General features: G+C 38.9%; 5 non-coding genes across 5 annotated transcripts; 4 read left to right on the top strand and 1 right to left on the bottom strand.

Annotated features, from left to right (window-relative positions):
• The first annotated feature begins 8,679 nt into the window (after positions 1 to 8,679).
• On the top strand, positions 8,680 to 8,752 carry trnav-uac (transfer RNA valine (anticodon UAC)). The gene has a single exon. It is a non-coding gene; the product is annotated as a tRNA-Val (tRNA).
• A 508-nt stretch (positions 8,753 to 9,260) lies between these two features.
• On the top strand, positions 9,261 to 9,332 carry trnaw-cca (transfer RNA tryptophan (anticodon CCA)). The gene has a single exon. It is a non-coding gene; the product is annotated as a tRNA-Trp (tRNA).
• Positions 9,333 to 10,453: 1,121 nt separating this feature from the next.
• Positions 10,454 to 10,525, bottom strand: trnam-cau (transfer RNA methionine (anticodon CAU)). Its single transcript has one exon. It is a non-coding gene; the product is annotated as a tRNA-Met (tRNA).
• A 503-nt stretch (positions 10,526 to 11,028) lies between these two features.
• Positions 11,029 to 11,101, top strand: trnav-uac (transfer RNA valine (anticodon UAC)). The gene has a single exon. It is a non-coding gene; the product is annotated as a tRNA-Val (tRNA).
• A 508-nt stretch (positions 11,102 to 11,609) lies between these two features.
• trnaw-cca (transfer RNA tryptophan (anticodon CCA)) lies at positions 11,610 to 11,681 on the top strand. Its single transcript has one exon. It is a non-coding gene; the product is annotated as a tRNA-Trp (tRNA).
• The last annotated feature ends 1,299 nt before the right edge of the window (positions 11,682 to 12,980 follow it).

Genomic DNA, 12,980 nt, shown 5'->3' on the forward strand with positions numbered 1-12,980 from the left:
GTGGTGGAGCCTGACTGCGCAAGCATAACTTATGAGTTAGCAAAAAATGAACTGCATGCGCAAAGAAAAATATTATATAACTTGCTGAATACTTTATCCATTTTTTCAGTTCCCAAAAAAGGCACTCCTAGCCAGTGAGTACTATCCACCTGCCAGGTATGGTGTTCAAACATGCAGCCGTTTTTTAGTTATTTTTACGCAAATATAAAAACCTGATGACTTTGTCAAAACCCATTTTTCTGTGATTCTGTAACCTGTAAACTATCACACAGATTTTCACAAAACTTGGACATAAAAATGCTCCATCACACGGACGCGGAGCTTATGAAATACTGTCCCAGTAAGTTTTAAAAATGGTCAAGAAAACATACCCCTCAAAATCGAGTTTATACAAGGCTCTGCAGTGTGTGTGTATATATATATATATATATATATATATATATATATACCGTATTCTTTCAAATTTAAGAGGCACTTTTTAAACCATTTTTTTCTTCACAAAAATATCTTGTCTTAAATTCGAGTACAGTATAGTGATGTGTGTAAAATTGCCAAAATTGTGACTACCCTAGTACACAACATGTGACTTACTGCTGAGAAAAGACTAACCAAAATGTTACTGCCCAATCTTGAATAACACATGACACAGGCAGCCATTTTCAAAGAAGCATCATTAGCTTCCTGATAAATGTGAAGGTTTTTACAATTTCAGCGTTTCTAACAAACAGGACCAGCTTGGACAGATCGGAAATGCTGATCAGACCCCAGTATTTTTCGACATGTCAAGCAATACCACAGTTCACAAATTGGGAGAAAAACAGGTGTGAGTAATCATGACTGGAAATGAGAAGCAGCACATACATTGGTTTGCAGAAGTATTCACCCCCCTGCAAAGTTTTCACATTTTGTTGGCACCTTAGTGTACTCCACGATGCTTTCAAATTAAACTTTATATGTAGAATCTACACAAATTACTCCACATGATAAAGTTAAAAAATGCATATAGAATATAAATAAGTAAAATTTACAGAGAAAAACAGATTAATCTGAGTTGCATATGTATTCAACCCCTTTCCTACTGCAGCCCTAAATCAGCTCAGGTGCAAATGATTTGTTTGAAAGGTCACAACATTAGTGAAATGGTTTCAGCCTGTGTGTACTCAAAGTGGTTTAACTTGTAGATAATTTCCCTCAAGTATATAAAGACTTTCAAGTGATCCAACAAAGCAACCATGAAGACCAAGGAGCTTTTGAAACAAGTCAGGGATAAAGTGGTAGAGAGGCACAGAGCAGGAAAGGGTACAAGAAAATTTCAAAGGCGCTGATTATCACTCTCAGCACAGTGAAGTCCATCATTAAGAAGTGGAAGATGTATCATACCACCCAGACACTACCCAGAACAGGTTGTCCTCCCAAACTGAGCAGCCGGGAAAGCAGGAAACTGGTTAGTGATGTCACTCTGAAGCCAGCAATGACCTTGAGAGATCTGCAAAGTTCTGTGTCTATACAAAGCTTGCCTGTATGGACGGTTGGCAAGAAAGAAGCTATTACTCAAAAAGCCTCATCTTAAAGTACGTATGGAGTTTACGAAACAGCATGTAGATGATGCTGCAGACGTAGAAAAAGGTTTTGTGGTCAGACAAGAGAAAAATTGAACTTTAAATTCCAAGCCCAACAATGCACATCACCCAGTCAACACCATCCCAACTGTCAAGCATTGTGGTGGCAGCATCATGTTATGGGGATGCTTCTATTCAGCAGGGAAGCTTGTCAGGATAGAGGGGAGAATGGATGGTGCAAAGTACAGGCGAATCCTTGAGGAAAACCTGTTTGAGTTAGCCAAGACTCTGAAACTTGGGAGGTAATTCACATTTCAGCAGGACAATGACCCAAAGCACAAAGCCAAAGACACACTAGAGTGGTTGAACAAGAAGAGAATTAATGTTCTTGAGTGGCCCAGTCAAAGTCTTTACTTGAATCCAATCAAAAATGTATGGGAAGACTTGAAGATTGCAGTCCATCGATGATCCCCAACAAACTTATCAGAACGGGAGCAATTTCCACATGAAGAATGAGCAGAAATTTCACCATCCTACTGTGCAAAGTTAGTGGAGACCTATCCAAAAAGATTCATAGCAGCACTTGCTGCAAAAGTGCTTCTACCAAGTACTGACTTAAGGGGCTGAATACTTATGCAACCAGTAAATTTCATTTTGTACATTTTCTTTGCAAGTTCTGCTGACATTTAACCTTATAGCGTTCAGTTTAACCACTACAGCTTTGAATAAAAAAAGTTTGTTTGAAAAACTGTGCATACATTATTTGTAATTCAACAAAATGTGACATTATTGGTAGGGGGTGAATACTTCTGCAAACCACTGTAACTGTAATGCTCTGTGTGATAGCAGACAGAAGCAATCTGACTCCAGATGTGTAATTGAGGTTATGTCTTTGTAAATGCATATTTGATGTTTTATTTTTTCCTCAAATTGAGGGTGGAAAATTTGGGCTATGTCTTAAATTTGAAGTAAACGGGTATATATACATAAGACATTTACATATGAAAAGCAATAACTTACTTTAACTTAGTGATCCTTTGCTTCATAATATCCATGGAGTAACACCCTATGTACACCAGTAGTGCCAACCTTAATGCAGAATGCCAATCAATCAAATAAAGTGCTTCAATAATACTTTAGTGTATGGTGTGTCTTTGCCTGCGAGACTGACAATGATTGGTATGTACAGAGTTTGTTGTATCTCAATATAAAATAAACTTGATTACACTGCTTTGGTATTTCAGCAGCATTAACAATAAAAAGCCTGTCTCTGCAAGCTGGTATTTCCGGTTTCACTATGCTGAAAAATGAATCTGTTCTCTTTAAAAATAAATCCATTATAGTACAGCAAATTAATACTTTTATTAAGTTATTGATTGAAGCAAAAATTAAAAACCCATGATATTGTAATATACAAATTATTATTGATATATATATACAGCTCTGGAAAAAATTAAGAGACCACTGCAAAATTATCAGTTTCTCTGGTTTTACTATTTATAGGTATGTGTTTGGGTAAAATGAACATTTTTGTTTTATTCTATAAACTACTGACAACATTTCTCCCAAATTCCAAATAAAAATATTGTCATTTAGAGCATTTATTTGCAGAAAATGACAACTGGTCAAAATAACAAAAAAGATGCAGTGTTGTCAGACCTCGAATAATGCAAAGAAAATAAGTTCATATTCATTTTTAAACAACACAATACTAATGTTTTAACTTAGGAAGAGTTCAGAAATCAATATTTGGTGGAATAACCCTGATTTTCAAGCACAGCTTTCATGCGTCTTGGCATGCTCTCCACCAGTCTTTCACATTGATGTTGGGTGACTATGCCACTCCTGGCGCAAAAATCCAAGCAGCTCGGCTTTGTTTGATGGCTTGTGACCATCCTTCTTCCTCTTGATCACATTCCAGAGGTTTTCAATGGGGTTCAGGTCTGGAGATTGGGCTGGCCATGACAGGGTCTTGATCTGGTGGTCCTCCATCCACACCTTGATTGACCTGGCTGTGTGGCATGGAGCATTGTCCTGCTGGAAAAACCAATCCTCAGAGTTGGGGAACATTGTCAGAGCAGAAGGAAGCACGTTTTCTTCCAGGACAACCTTGTACTTGGCTTGATTCATGCCAAATCTGCCCAATTCCAGTCTTGCTGAAGCACCCCCAGATGAGTCCAGTTTTCAGCTTTGCCCAACACCTGGTCGTCTAATGGTTAGACGGAGACCTGGAGAGGCCTACAAGCCACAGTGTCTCGCACCCACTGTGAAATGTGGTGGAGGATCGGTGATGATCTGGGGGTGCTTCAGCAAGGCTGGAATCGGGCAGCTTTGGCATGAATCAAGCCAAGTACAAGGTTGTCCTGGGAGAAATGTTGTCAGTAGTTTATAGAATAAAACAAAAATGTTCATTTTACCCAAACACATACCTATAAATAGTAAAACCAGAGAAACTGATAATTTTGCAGTGGTCTCTTAATTTTTTCCAGAGCTGTATATATATATATATATATATATATATATATATATATATATATATATTGGGATGGGTGCCCAATCACTACTACATAGGTCTCACATGTGCAGCTTTTAAACAAATGCATGCAAGCGTGCATTTCATTTTAAAGCAGGCCTGTGGCACTGCACGGGGTAAAAAAAAGGTTTTCAGTTTGCTGGCCTTGCCTTCTAGGAAGCCTGCTACTGCTATACTTCCTTCTGCAGTGTCTTCTTGGTCACATCATGTTACTGGTTGAAAGCATGTCACCCAGTATGGGGAAGCAGCTGATTGGTTATTGACAGGAAAGTAGCCAGGGACAATTTCACCCTCAAAGTCTGACCCAGGAAGTGCAAATAGAGATGTCTTGATCTTTTAACCATTTGCTAAAACATGTGTTTCTTTCAAAACTGCACACATACGGCCTATATACGGTAATACATGCATGTGCATGACTTGCAGAATTCATGGATCTGTTTTGTTGGTTACAATTACTTCCAAGGTGGGTGATTGAACTGTGGATCATGTCATTGCCGGAACGGGTGTATTGTGGTTTTTAAATGATTCAGTAATACTGAAAGAGACTTCACTGAAGACACTGAGAAAGACTTGAATTAAGTTTTGGAACTTTGTTTTGGTACAGCTCTGTATGATTTGAATGTTGAGATTGGTGACCCAGTGGATCTTGTCATTAAGTGTCAGTCGAGGGTGTTGCTTCAGTTCTCCTGACTGACTTTTTGGATATTACCAGAGACCTTCAAGAATACATTTCACATGAGGGGATAAAAAGACAATGTTGTAGTAATATATGGACAGCTGCTTCTTTTGAGCAATATTGATTCGTAGACGTAAGTAATATAGAGTAGTAGCTAAAGTGTCATTATATTCGGAAACATTAGCACTATCCAGTGCACAGCTCATCAGCACTATCCAATGCACAGCTCATCAGCACTATCCAATGCACAGCTCATCAGCACTATCCAATGCACAGCTCATCAGCACTATCCAATGCACAGCTCATCAGTACTATCCAGTGCACAGCTCATCAGCACTATCCAGTGCACAGCTCATCAGCACTATCCAATGCACAGCTCATCAGCACTATCCAATGCACAGCTCATCAGCACTATCCAGTGCACAGCTCATCAGTACTATCCAGTGCACAGCTCATCAGCACTATCCAGTGCACAGATCATCAGTACTATCCAGTGCACAGCTCATCAGCACTATCCAGTGCACAGCTCATCAGCACTATCCAATGCACAGCTCATCAGCACTATCCAATGCACAGCTCATCAGTACTATCCAGTGCACAGCTCATCAGCACTATCCAGTGCACAGCTCATCAGCACTATCCAGTGCATGCCTCATCAGCACTATCCAGTGCATGCCTCATCAGCACTATCCAGTGCATTCCTCATCAGCACTATCCAGTGCAAAGCTCATCAGTACTATCCAGTGCATGCCTCATCATCACTATCCAGTGCACAGCTCATCACCACTATCCAGTGCACAGCTCATCAGCACTATCCAGTGCATGCCTCATCAGCACTATCCAGTGCACAGCTCATCAGCACTATCCAGTGCATGCCTCATCAGCACTATCCAGTGCACAGCTCATCAGCACTATCCAGTGCATGCCTCATCAGCACTATCCAGTGCACAGCTCATCAGCACTATCCAGTGCATGCCTCATCATCACTATCCAGTGCACAGCTCATCAGCACTATGCAGTGCATGCCTCATCATCACTATCCAGTGCACAGCTCATCAGCACTATCCAGTGCACAGCTCATCAGCACTATCCAGTGCATGCCTCATCATCACTATCCAGTGCACAGCTCATCAGCACTATCCAGTGCATGCCTCATCATCACTATCCAGTGCGCAGCTCATCAGCACTATCCAGTGCACAGCTCTCTATTGTCGGCAATAAAACTTGATCCAAAGTAACTGATCACTAGATAGTGCTCACTGGAGAACACTTTAGCTGATCTAGCCTAGGTTACATATGTCTTTGGCAGGAAACTACAGCTAAGACCAAAACTTTTGCATCACCTAGAATGTTAGGATTGAGGCATCATTGAATAATAATAATAATAATAATAATAATAATAATAATAATAATAATAATAATAATAATAATAATAATAATAATAATAAACTTTATTTGTTGAACACCTTTCTTACCAAGAGGTTCAAGGCACTTCACACAGACTTACAAAAAGCAGTAATTACAAAAAATATTGTAAAAAGAAAAAGAAAATAATAGTCAATCTAATATAAAAAGACAGGTATATATATATATATATATATATATATATATATATATATATATATACAGACGTGCTCAAATTTGTTGGTACCCTTACAGCTCATTGAAATAATGCTTCATTCCTCCTGAGAAGTGATGAAATTAGAAGCTATTTTATCATGTATACTTGCATGCCTTTGGTATGTCATAGAATAAAGCAAAGAAGCTGTGAAAAGAGATGAATTATTGCTTATTCTACAAAGATATTCTAAAATGGCCTGGACACATTTGTTGGTACCCCTTAGAAAAGATAATAAATATTTGGATTATAGTGATATTTCAAACTAATTAGTTTCTATAATTAGTATCAAACATGTCTCCAATCTTGTAATCAATCATTCAGCCTATTTAAATGGAGAAAAGTAGTCACTGTGCTGTTTGGTATCATTGTGTGCACCACACTGAACATGGACCAGAGAAAGCAAAGGAGAGAGTTGTCTGAGGAGATCAGAAAGAAAATAATAGACAAGCATGGTAAAGGTAAAGGCTACAAGACCATCTCCAAGCAGCTTGATGTTCCTGTGACAACAGTTGCAAATATTATTAAGAAGTTTAAGGTCCATGGAACTGTAGCCAACCTCCCTGGGCACGGCCGCAAGAGGAAAATTGACCCCAGATTGAACAGAAGGATAGTGCGAATGGTAGAAAAAGAACCAAGGATAACTGCCAAAGAGATACAAGCTGAACTCCAAGGTGAAGATACGTCAGTTTCTGATCGCACCATCCGTCGCTTTTTGAGCGAAAGTGGGCTCCATGGAAGAAGACCCAGGAGGACTCCGCTTTTGAAAGAAAAACAGAAAAAGCCAGACTGGAATTTGCTAGAATTTGCTAGAAAATTGTGCATTCTTCGTTTTTTGTGGAGGGGTACCAACAAATTTGAGCATGTCTGTATATATATATATATATATATATATATATATATATATATATATATATATATATATACAGTATATATATATGTATATACTGTAACAAAGCTTCACTCTCTGCGGTTTGTTGCCCCTTTAAAATCAGACCCAACAGACAGGAATGGAGGTTTTAAAGTGCTTTTGCGCTATTTTTTAATAATAACAAAAACAAAATAAACAAAACAAACATCTAGCTCTGTTCTTGAGCACTAACTAAAACACAGAACAGGAACCTAAACTATCTTGCAGGACAGCTAAGCCATTTACCTGCCAATCAAACAAAACAAACCACACAGGTTTAACAAAGATCAAAAAGGTATTCACTACCTTTTCCTTTTTATACACTTATGCACACAGTCACACAGGCTCTCCACACAGCAGCAGCAAACATGCTATCTGCTTTCTTTAAATACCCTGCACCTGGCTCTGATTTACAATGATAGCCAGGTGCAGAGGATAATTACTAATAACCCAATTACCAAATGTAATTAAACAACTAAAGAAATGAAGGCTTTTCAGCCTGTGACCTTCTGGGAGATGTAGTCATTTGCTCCCCAGGACTACACTTTCTCACAATACATAAATTCAGTAGGCTAAATTATAAATATAGGTATGTGGCGGAGTGTCCCGCCCCTATATATTTATTTATTATTATTTATATTATTGTTTGCGGCACGGATAACAGCGCCACGTATTTCTTATTGTTTTTGTATTTTTAAAAACCTTGTGAGGATGCGTGGCAGATCAGCTACTGATTATTTAACTAGCTGACAGTCACGCATCCTTACTAAACGCGTGCAGACTGTGGCCGAGGGGTAATAAGATAATTAACAGCTAGTTAACCCCTCGGCCAGAGTATAAGAACCTGCAGCAGTCCGTGCTGTGAGGTTGAGTGTACAGAGGAGAGTACTGGGAGCAAAGAGAGCGAGGCGAGAGAAAACAGTTAAGAACAATTGCTATATGTAAATATACTTGTTTCTGTTTATTTGTTTGGCCAACGCGCCTATTTGTTTTGTGTTTTGTTTGTTTAAATTATATCAATCCCTGGTCCACTTTGATCACAGGCAGTTTTATTCCCCAGTTTCGGCGGCCAATTCCAATATTCTGTCTCTCGAAAGCATCTTAAATCGTGGAAAGCGCTCTTTGTTTAAAATTACACAGAAGACTTCTTTTGTTCGACCAGGCTTACAATTAGATATTTTCTTCTTTTCAAATAGATTTTTTGAAGCGCATATGGGGCGCTATAGAAAATATATATGATTAATTGATTGAATGTTGGCCTGCGTTCGGTCTGGCAGGGTTAATTCTTAAAAAGACAACGCCGAAGGGTCTGATAAATGATTGCAATTATTTGAGATGCTGCATGTAGACAATAATGTAGGAGCACCACCACTGTTTCGACAAGGTTCCATAGTGTAGTGGTTATCACGTCTGCTTTACACGCAGAAGGCCCTGGGTTCGATCCCCAGTGGAACCACTGCAGTTTGTTTTTAAATTATATCAATCCCTGGTCAAGACAAAGTCTCTCTGGGGTTGGCCTGTCATTAGATTGCCGATGTAAGATCCCTGGTCCCATCGTAGAAGCAGGATAGTTTATTCACAAATAAATACATACACGTTTGTTTATGTTTCTTTTGTTGGTAAATTAACCCAATACATGATTGCATTCTGCCACGTAATTAGACGATCAAAGCCCATTTGTGCCAGTGCGCATTCAAAGGAGACGCGCTGAGAGAATCCTAGTTAAATACTAGTTTTACTGATTTAAACTAGTTGTTTAATGTTTTCTTTACTTTTAAAGCTGAGAATTAAACACACTTGCGACAACTTCATAGCCCTGCTGGCTACGAACACGTATCGAGTCGGCTGTTTCCTATAACCCTGGTGATAGCGAGTGTTTTCCAAGTATCAGCATCGGCATTACCATGCGTTTGGCATGCTTGCTGTGCACTCTAGCATTGCATAACAAGCATGTAGTATGCCCGGACTTCGTGGCGCAACGGTAGCGCGTCTGACTCCAGATCAGAAGGTTGCGTGTTCAAATCACGTCGAGGTCAAAGCCTTCTTTGTTTCTATTCCGCACTATTTCGTTTTTTAACGTGTTTGGATTTGAATGTTTCCGTGCATTTATTTAAACAATTTAGCCTACACAACATATCGATTGTATAGCGATCAAACAGAGATTTATTGTATTGTGATTCTTTTTTATGTTTCATTTGATACTGCACAATAAATTAAAGTGACTCCCAAATTAATGTTGGCCAGTCTTCAATGACATAGTTGGGGAATAAAGTCATATTAACACTTCCTTGCATGTTATATTGAAAACAGCTCTACAAATACTAGTTTTGAAGAAACTTAAAGTACAGCAAGTAATGATTGATGCCTTAAAGCTTAACAGACCTTTACAAATTAACAAAGAAAACATAAAAAAGGGGCACATAGTCGGCAGGATGTGAACATGAGCGGGGAAACTCCAACATCTTTTAAGTCCATCACCTTAACTACTTGGCCAAAACTACTTTGTGTAAAGTACCAAGTTCTATAAACATATCACAGACCAAGAACAAATACACACAGTTTGTTTTTAATAAAACATTGACCAAACCACAATCCCTGGTTTAGGAGGCTAGTGCCTTATCCTTTAGGTGACTGCGGCACTTTCATATGGATAGTAGTCAGCGTGACAAAATACGACCAGAGGGAAAAAAGCAGTGGTTTCCCTGTCATTCCATTGCCATATTACATTGTGCATGTTCAGAATATGCAGGAATCCTGAAAACAGCATTGTAATATGTGAACAAATCAATAACCGAATTTAATTAACGCATGGATTAAACGCTATTGAGTGTTACAGTTGTTAATTAACTTGCAAAGCAAACGTTTTAGAGCTCAATTTTTAAGAGAGTTCAAGAGCTGACATATGCAGCAGCTGGCAATATTGACGTATTCCCAAGGGCTTTATCTTTTGGTCTATCTGGGAACAATTTAAAAAGAAAAGAAAGCAATGTCATTTGTAAAGAAACGAATTTGATAGAAAACCTAACGTTTTCGAGGTTAGTTGTCGATTTAAATGTTCCAGTAATGTGCACATTTCCCTGATTGCGAATATAATACGAAGTCTTGCCTTCAGTTAATATTTTAGAAAAACTGCTTTGCAAACAGAAGAAAAACAAGCTAGCAGAGGATGGTTTCGATCCATCGACCTCTGGGTTATGGGCCCAGCACGCTTCCGCTGCGCCACTCTGCTGCTGTTGCCGCATAACTGAATTACCAAGCAGCAGAAAAAAAAAAAAAAAAAACTGAACTCATCGTTTTAACCAGCCACACGGCAGTGGCCGGGCCAAACCATGGAAATGTCGTAAATCAGAGATGATCCGTTTTCTTTTCTCCCAAATACGTTATGCAAAGTATGCAACTTTTCTGCCCACTTTGATCACAGGCAGTTTTATTCCCCAGTTTCGGCGGCCAATTCCAATATTCTGTCTCTCGAAAGCATCTTAAATCGTGGAAAGCGCTCTTTGTTTAAAATTACACAGAAGACTTCTTTTGTTCGACCAGGCTTACAATTAGATATTTTCTTCTTTTCAAATAGATTTTTTGAAGCGCATATGGGGCGCTATAGAAAATATATATGATTAATTGATTGAATGTTGGCCTGCGTTCGGCCTGGCAGGGGTAATTCTTAAAAAGACAACGCCGAAGGGTCTGATAAATGATTGCAATTATTTGACATGCTACATGTTTCGACAAGGTTCCATAGTGTAGTGGTTATCACGTCTGCTTTACACGCAGAAGGCCCTGGGTTCGATCCCCAGTGGAACCACTGCAGTTTGTTTTTAAATTATATCAATCCCTGGTCAAGACAAAGTCTCTCTGGGGTTGGCCTGTCATTAGATTGCCGATGTAAGATCCCTGGTCCCATCGTAGAAGCGGGATAGTTTATTCACAAATATATACATACACGTTTGTTTATGTTTCTTTTGTTGGTAAATTAACCCAATACATTATTACATTCTGCCACGTAATTAGACGATCAAAGCCCATTTGTGCCAGTGCGCATTCAAAGGAGACGCGCTGAGAGAATCCTAGTTAAATACTAGTTTTACTGATTTAAACTAGTTGTTTAATGTTTTCTTTACTTTTAAAGCTGAGAATTAAACACACTTGCGACAACTTCATAGCCCTGCTGGCTACGAACACGTATCGAGTCGGCTGTTTCCTATAACCCTGGTGATACCGAGTGTTTTCCAAGTATCAGCATCGGCATTACCATGCGTTTGGCATGCTTGCTGTGCACTCTAGCATTGCATAACAAGCATGTAGTATGCCCGGACTTCGTGGCGCAAAGGTAGCGCGTCTGTCTCCAGATCAGAAGGTTGCGTGTTCAAATCACGTCGAGGTCAAAGCCTTCTTTGTTTCTATTCCGCACTATTTCGTTTTTTAACGTGTTTGGATTTGAATGTTTCTGTGCATTTATTTAAACAATTTAGCCTACACAACATATCGATTGTATAGCGATCAAACAGAGATTTATTGTATTGTGATTCTTTTTTATGTTTCATTTGATACTGCACAATAAATTAAAGTGACTCCCAAATTAATGTTGGCCAGTCTTCAATGACATAGTTGGGGAATAAAGTCATATTAACACTTCCTTGCATGTTATATTGAAAACAGCTCTACAAATACTAGTTTTGAAGAAACTCAAAGTACAGCAAGTAATGATTGATGCCTTAAAGCTTAACAGACCTTTACAAATTAACAAAGAAAACATAAAAAAGGGGCACATAGTCGGCAGGATGTGAACATGAGCGGGGAAACTCCAACATCTTTTAATTCCATCACCTTAACTACTTGGCCAAAACTACTTTGTGTAAAGTACCAAGTTCTATAAACATATCACAGACCAAGAACAAATACACACAGTTTGTTTTTAATAAAACATTGACCAAACCACAATCCCTGGTTTAGGAGGCTAGTGCCTTATCCTTTAGGTGACTGCGGCACTTTCATATGGATAGTAGTCAGCGTGACAAAATACGACCAGAGGGAAAAAAGCAGTGGTTTCCCTGTCATTCCATTGCCATATTACATTGTGCATGTTCAGAATATGCGGGAATCCTGAAAACAGCATTGTAATATGTGAACAAATCAATAACCGAATTTAATTAACGCATGGATTAAACGCTATTGAGTGTTACGGTTGTTAATTAACTTGCAAAGCAAACGTTTTAGAGCTCAATTTTTAAGAGAGTTCAAGAGCTGACATATGCAGGAGCTGGCAATATTGACGTATTCCCAAGGGCTTTATCTTTTGGTCTTTCTGGGAACAATTTAAAAAGAAAAGAAAGCAATGTCATTTGTAAAGAAACGAATTTGATAGAAAACCTAACGTTTTCGAGGTTAGTTGTCGATTTAAATGTTCCAGTAATGTGCACATTTCCCTGATTGCGAATATAATACGAAGTCTTGCCTTCAGTTAATATTTTAGAAAAACTGCTTTGCAAACAGAAGAAAAACAAGCTAGCAGAGGATGGTTTCGATCCATCGACCTCTGGGTTATGGGCCCAGAACGCTTCCGCTGCGCCACTCTGCTGCTGTTGCCGCATAACTGAATTACCAAGCAGCAGAAAAAAAAAAAAAAACTGAACTCATCGTTTTAACCAGCCACACGGCAGTGGCCGGGCCAAACCATGGAAACG

Source organism: Acipenser ruthenus, chromosome 32, assembly GCF_902713425.1.
Source record: "Acipenser ruthenus chromosome 32, fAciRut3.2 maternal haplotype, whole genome shotgun sequence".
In the NCBI taxonomy this organism is placed as follows: domain Eukaryota; kingdom Metazoa; phylum Chordata; class Actinopteri; order Acipenseriformes; family Acipenseridae; genus Acipenser; species Acipenser ruthenus.